The sequence below is a fragment of the Aplidium turbinatum genome, chromosome 7, assembly GCF_918807975.1.
Source record: "Aplidium turbinatum chromosome 7, kaAplTurb1.1, whole genome shotgun sequence".
Classification (NCBI taxonomy): Eukaryota; Metazoa; Chordata; class Ascidiacea; order Aplousobranchia; family Polyclinidae; genus Aplidium; species Aplidium turbinatum.
The window spans coordinates 24,501,479-24,509,211 of record NC_137478.1 but is presented as its reverse complement, the minus strand read 5'-3'; positions in this window follow the sequence as shown (position 1 = coordinate 24,509,211).

The window sequence follows — 7,733 nt, the reverse complement described above, 5'->3', positions numbered from 1 at the left end:
GCCTTGTCTGTCCTGAACTTGAAGTCATTGTGCAGCACAATCCACATCGGTTTTTAGACTCAGTCTTCATTGAAAATCTTTTGTGTGGTGCATCATTTCAAGTAGTGTCTTCCCCTAAACTGTTACACAAATCGCCCAGAACCAGAACCATCGTGTTATCTTACAGCAGTTGAGAGCCCGTTATTGTATGTGTGGAATTATTACTGTAGATGTCTGACTAAATTCATGCCAAAGTTGAGCAAATTCTGCTTTCGGGATCCTTGCCGTTATTTACGGTATTTTTTGTTGATAAGTTTGGGCAGCATTTTTCCAAGATAAATGAAGACATCGGTATTGTTCGTCACTTAGATTTAGTTTTCTCAGCATTGTTTATTCATTCTTTGATCCACTAGTTTGTCCCACTTTTGGTATAATCGGATCGTTTATAGCCTAAATGGCGGGTCTTCACAATAGCCGGCCTCTTATACATTGGCGCAACGTATTCAGATGTTGAATCAATGATGAAGAAAGCTGATTTGTTGTTTGTCTTATGTGACGCCTAACTTTATGCCTCGTCTACAGTACAAAATATTTTGTAATGTACATTGTGTACATTGTACATTTTGTTTGTAGGCCTACATTACAAAATATTTTGTAATGTAGATGAAGCATTATCATCTTTATTTTGCGCTCTTTGGAACAAAACACAGTGCACTGTGAAACAAAAATACAGGACATAACAACAAGTAGGCGACATAAATCAGTGAAGGGACGCCATCGAGTTAGCTGCTACGTGTAAATGAAGCCTATCTCATAATTTTGAGTATCTCACAATTACTGTTTGCAAAAACGCTATTTCTCCGGCTTCTCCCAAAAGCATTTGCAGTGATACATTTCCTCAATTGCAAGTTTTGTCAATGAGAGCATTTCCATAGAACGTTTATTTCGAAACCAAGTTTTCGTGTCTTTATCCAAGAGAAGATTTCTTATTGTAACGTTTTTTATTCGTCAATGAATATTATCTGCTTGAAACAACTGTTTTGAATAGTTTGTGGCCTCCATAGTCTACTATTTTGATCGTGGATTGCTATTCTTCTTTGTAGAGCTGATAACGCAAAAAACGTTTGCTATTATTGTTTCTAATTAACAGCTTTGCGATCACTGGCTTTTCTTTGTAGCATAAGAAATAACGCGCTTTGTATTATTGAGGTCAAACCAAACAAAAGAAAGCAAGAGAATGCTTCTCTCTGCTCGCGCATATCGATGCACGAAGCAATTATGAGCTTATGGCTTGTCATCGCAATGTAATCCATTTCACGCTTTGCTGGAAGTTAGCTAGAAATAGCAAAAATTCACCAAAATCTTGAATTTACAAGAAAACTACACAACTTTTAGCATCAAATTTAATATCATCAGATCCGCCTGGCAATTTTAGGAAAAGTCAAGAAAAACCAAGTGCATGGCGTTACTGTGCTTCAAATAATTAAAGGAAATATGAGGGGGGGGCCAAATCCGGCCTCCCTTTGAGGAGCAAAGTGTTAACCTAGCCGACTGTGTCCAAAAATGAGGTCAGGAAAGGAGAGAACACTAACAAGTATATAAGTATAATACAATAAAAATTGCTGCAAAATCATTCATCAACAAGTTAAAAATTATAACTTTTGCCGTTTTATTGATATTTTTGCCACAATCTAAAAACAAAAATGTTTAAAAAAACTGATTGTATTAAAATAATGATTAAGTTATCATAAGCTGTTGTGAAAAACGTTTCCTCACATTTCTAAAACACAAAAAAGATTAATTTATTCTTAAACAGTCGTTGCAACATCCATTTATTGAGTTTTAAAAAACTAAGAAACGAAGTACATCTGTAAAACACAAACCATAAATATTAAGCGAAGAAAGCAAATCTGTTTCACACAATCAGAACTTAAAGTAACAAAAAGTCCCCTATAACCGAACATTGCAAGTAAAGTTCTTACGACAACTAGACTGGGGGAGCTGGGAACGCGAACTGAGAAAACAATCAACGTAAAGCGCTCCAAGCAAAGAAACCAGAACGCAGGAACATATGTAGATTAAACGTAATTTTACAACATTCTTTCCTCCTAAAACGTAACGAAATCGCCATATCGTAGTGGTGGGACGCCTTTGTTAGTTCGCTTGGAACGTCTGATGTTTGGGTTTACGTCGTCACAGTCTAAATCGAAGCTTCTTGTGCTATCATCAGAAGTATCGAGTCCAATGTTATTCGGATCATTGCCAACATCCAAAACTGATTTAGAAAACTCATCAGCTTCCAGTCGGGAATTCTCTGTGACGAATGGTTCAGGGCAATGAGATTGATTGGGAGAGTCGTCTGGGCACGGCGCTAGGTCTCTTAGCGATACATTTGATTCTCTTCCATCTGAAGATCTTGCAGTTGCATACATAGGATTGGCATTGGTTAGTTCAACCCGCCGAACCAGATCACCGTTCTTCGAACCCACAAATTTGCGCAGTAACACGGGCCCGGGTTTCAGTAGCCAAGACGGCAGTGATAATCCAGTTGGAGATCGCAGGTTGAAACGAAAGAATAACTCGTGCGGTGTAGCATTAGTTGCAGTACACAACAACGTCCGAACAGAATGCAGTACAACGGGTAGCACCGTTTCCCAACGACTAGAAGGTAGATTACGAGATTTCAATGCCAAACGTATCGCTTTCCAAATAATACCATTGTAGCGCTCGACTTGCGAGTTCCCGATGGGATGATAAATGGAAGAGCGACTGGTGGCAATGCCTCTGCTAGTCAAGTAACTTTTGAATTCTCTAGACACGAAGCTTCCCCCGTTATCAGTGTGTACACAACTAGGGAAACCACACAAAGAAAATAGATTATCAAGACATTTAATCACCGTTTCGGTGCACATGTTTGAACACGGGTAACAGAACGGAAAACGAGAAAATTCATCCACTATTACGAGCAAATACACATTGCGACTACTGGATTGTAATGGTCCTTTAATGTCAATCGATATGCGTTTGAAGAGGCGAGTAGCTTTAACAAGAGTGCCTTGTTGCTGCGTAAAAAATCTTAGTTTTTTAATTCTGCGCATATTCTGCAGTTACTACACACTCTCTTTATGTCGTCCATTGAGAATGGCAAGTTTTTGGACCGTACGAAGTGGGAAAGTCTCCTCACACCAGGGTGGCAAAGGTTCTGATGAATTTCGTTTAGATTGTAACTGGCGGTAGACGCGCAATACGCTCTAGTTAATGTATCAGGTCCGGCATTGTCCTTTCCGGGTCTATATCGCACTGTATACGAAAATGCTGCGAGTTCCAGACGCCAACACTGTATTTTATTATTTTTAACTTTCGATGGTGTGTTCTGATTGTGTGAAACAGATGTACTTTGTTCGCTTTATATTTATGGTTTGTGTTTTACAGATGTACTTCGTTTTTTAAAACTCAATAAATGGATGTTATAATTTAAAAAACTAAGAAACGAAGTACATCTGTAAAACACAAACCATAAATAATAATAATAATACTAATAATAATAGTATGGTTTTATTTATTGTCGCTCTACAACAGCTAAGGTCTTTTAGCGACAGGGCTCATTTGTCATTTATATCAGGTTTACGATGTTATCACATTATTAACCGACTCATTCTCACTGCACTAAGCGTAATTTTATAATAAAAGTTTACAACAGTCGTTAGTACTTACTTGGAATTTGCAAATAATTTGCAGCTTCAAGCAAATTGTAGACTAGGGTGGGCCGTCAATGCACTTTTTTTGTCAAATCACTTAGCAACTCGGCTCAGATAGGAGGCTTAGGTTACAAACAATTAATCTAAAAAAATTTTTTAGATCGGGCGGCGGGAAGACGCCGCACAAAAAAATCAATATCACCTAAATACAATAAAAAACGTTTTTTTTTTCCAAAAAAAAATAAAAAGTGCGGTAATTAAAAAAGTAAAAAATACACAAAACGACGTAAACACAGTCAAAAACAATCACAGAACGTAATCTTAAAGCGGGAGTTCGTTGAGGTGAAACTGGCAAATCGACCATTGTACCGCACTCCCGATATGTTGCTCAATGCTGGTGATGGCTCCTGTGTGCTTACCTGTATTGACGGCAGTTCCGTCGCAGCCAACGACCTGAATGCCTTTCACGTCAATTCCCTTGACTTCAAGAGCAGCCAACATCGTTTTGGCAATGTTGTTTCCAGTTGAACGCCCTTGAATGGAAACGTGGTCGATATATTCACCTCCTGGGTATTTCAGCATCACGTAGTGGTCTTCGATTGATTTTTGACGATAGCCAGTTATGCCATTCAATGTAAGGGCTTTATCCTTTCTGCCGTCAAAGTAAAGGCCTTCAACTATTGTGCCGAGCGAAATTGAAGCAAAGTGATTCATCTCTAAACGAAGCCGTTTTCGTGCACGAACGAGCTTGTTTTTATCCACTACCATCATCCGATTGAAATCATCTTTTGTGTCCAGTAATGTTGCGGTGGCGAGGGCAGCTGCTGCTCTACTCGAAATTCCATACCTTTCCGCCTCACGCGCAACTGTACGAAGATCGAAAGTACATCGCTCCTGCTCTTCTTCGATTTCTTCTCTGCCGATCGAGCACTCTGAAGGGAAGCGCCTTCTAGGAGTTTCTTCTGTATTGTCGTCATCCGAGTCTTAAGTACATTCTTCGCGTTCTTCCCGCTCTTTTTCTCGCTTCTCTCTCAAAAGCAATTGATCCTTCCGCTCGTCCCTCTTCTTCTCAGATTTTTCCGCCTTCCAATCGACGTTTCCAATGAAATCAATGCGTGCTCCGCGTTGGTCTTTAACAAAATCAACCTCGCGTGAATGCAGCGATTTGTCGTCAACGACGTCGAAAAGAGTGTCGAGGCAAAGACTGGCCTTCATTGAAGCTTTCCATTCAGCCGTCTTTCTCGCCGTGGGGATTTTATTCTTCATCTTAACCATGGCCCATTGCTTCAGAATCTTCTTGATCACTCCCTCACGCGTAATGATCGCCACTGTGGCGAAATTGTAGATGCTTGTTATCTTAGTCGCCACTGCTTCCGCCATTTCGCGCAGCCCCATTTCCTTCTTGCAATCTCCGGTGTCCTTCTTCTTCATGATTTTGTATTGTTCTTTCACTTGGGCGCAATATCGGAGAACGTCACCACTGGTGGGAAGAACCAGTTCATTCATTTCTTTGGCAAAGCCGAACACCGGATCAGCAGATCGAGTATATGCGGCCATGTTATAACTATTGCAGACCAATTAACTGCAATTAATTGGTAAACTGCCACCGGTAGCCTACTGATTACTTGTATTCAATCAATCAATGTAAAATTCGACGTAGGCTACCGCCACCACTACGAATTACTGTACTGAATACCTGTAATAAATTGCGAATTTTGTTTTAAATTTCCCTCCACTATTGTGAATAAATTTTTCACTGAAACAGAACCCAATTATACTTGCTTCAGTCAGTAGGCCAATACCCTACCTGTTTGCCTTCTCTGAGCACTAATATATACCTGATACCTGAGTACCGTGAGTACCTTGCCTTCACTTTTATATCTACCTTACCTGCAATGCTCATACCATGCCTTCACCTTTTATATAGGCTACCAAGTAGCCTACTTACTTGCATACCCTGCCATCACCTTTTATGTAGGCTACCAAGTACTTAGGCTACCGTACTTGTATACGCCTTCATCATCACCAAGTAGCCTACTTACTTGCATACCAAACCTTCACCTTTTATATAGGCTACCAAGAAGCCTACTTACTTGTATACCCTGCCATCACCTTTTATATAGGCTACCAAGTACTTAGGCTACTTGTATACCCTGCCTTCACCATTTATATAGGCTACCAAGTAGCCTACTTGCATGTTTAACTGTATGATGATTGATGAATCAACCATGTTTGATGGGTGTGCGGCACACAAACTCTGAATATACGCCACTGCAATATCTAGGGTTGCCATCGACATGAACCCCAAAATAAGGACAACAGAAAAATTAAATTTTCATACAAAGTAAAACAAACGTTTTTGAACAAACCTCAGCATTTATACGAGCCATTATATATCACATGCCATATTGTTTGCCAGAAACAATGTGTTCCAGCAACTCATTGTTCGTAAAAAAATACTTTGTGCATCTCAAGACAACTCAGGTCTAGGTTTACTTTTACTGTAGTAGGGATTTGGCTGTCATTCCACTAAGTTTATTCACTAATTGTTGAAAATAAGACAAAATAAGGACTCAAGTCAAAAAGAAGGACATTTCCTAGCAATAAGGACAGTAATATTTTCTAAGATAGAGTTCTTCAAAATAAGGACAAATCTTAGAAATAAGGACGTTATGGCAACCCTGTCAATATCCCTGGAATGGGGTGATTTACCGATTAGGTCCCAGTTGTGCGCCGTCTTCCTGGCGTTCAATTAAAAAATGGTTTTCGATTTCGCCATTTACTCGACAAACCTCCTAAGAAACTCGAGTTGCTAAGCGATCTGTTTCCGACGGCCCACCCTATTGTAGACGTTTTCACTTGTGACCACCACTTCACAAGTATACATGAAGTTTAAAACAGCTTCCATGGTATCCTCTTTCACTCCGTGGATATTTGCTTTACTTTTATACTTTTCCTTCATCTAACAATTCACAAAATGAACAAAGCTGGGTCATAGCATGACGCGTTTACCAAGATTATGATGTTGATGACGTGACTAATAAATGAGTTTGTACAAACAAACAATCGGGAGCTGAACAGAGATGAAAATACCTTTCAGCTTAACTAATAATATCATCTCTATTCAAATTTAAAGTAAAAACAATTTTAATTTACGTCATTACATTTAATCTGGTTAATTTTGTTTTTCTAACAATGTTGTCAGATCTACATCTACGTTTACTGCAATGAGAAGACTTTCAGGTCGAAACAGTGGCATGTCTGTCTGCAGTCAATGTACTTGTCATACAAAGTAGCTTACAAAACAAAATGTCAAGAAGCATGTCCACAAGCGAACCACAAGCAATTGTGTCATGATAAACTTACAAATAAGGGATGAAAAAAACGCATATTAACAAAATATGTAGCAATGCAATGTATTGATAGTGATTCAAATGCCAACTCTATGCTTCGTTATAATCCCTTCTGTGCAGAATTACTCACCTTAGATGTAATTGCAGTAAAAAGTAGAGGAGATTTTGCAGTATTTGATAAACAGGTTTGGTTGAAAAGAATCAAAGTGTTTTGAAATTTACAATTTACATTTACAATCATTAGTAAATCATTATACAATCATTTATATAACAAACCAGGCTTGATCGTCAACTCTTAAGCGGGGTTCACACTGACAAGCATAAACGTAAATTATAAAACATGTCAAAAAAACGAGTGTTCAACCTGAAAAAAAGGTAGGCACTTCAACACAAATTTTTTGTAAAGCCAATGAAACATTGAACTAATCAGAAGTTACATGAAGAGCGTTTCAACCAATCAGACGTTGCCGGCAAAACAGAGAAAAAAAAACGAAAATTGTTTTGTTGTCCACAGCTTGGCGTAGACCAGCGGTTTTCAATCGGGGTTCCGCAAAGCGGTTTCAAGGAGTCTGTGAAAGTTTCCAAGTTTACATCATGATTGATAAATTACGACATTTAAAATTTGGTTGTGCTTTATTTATGTGGCTTCGCCTGCCGGTCACGCATTGGACTTTTTAGCCATAGGAGGGCTTGCAAATGACGT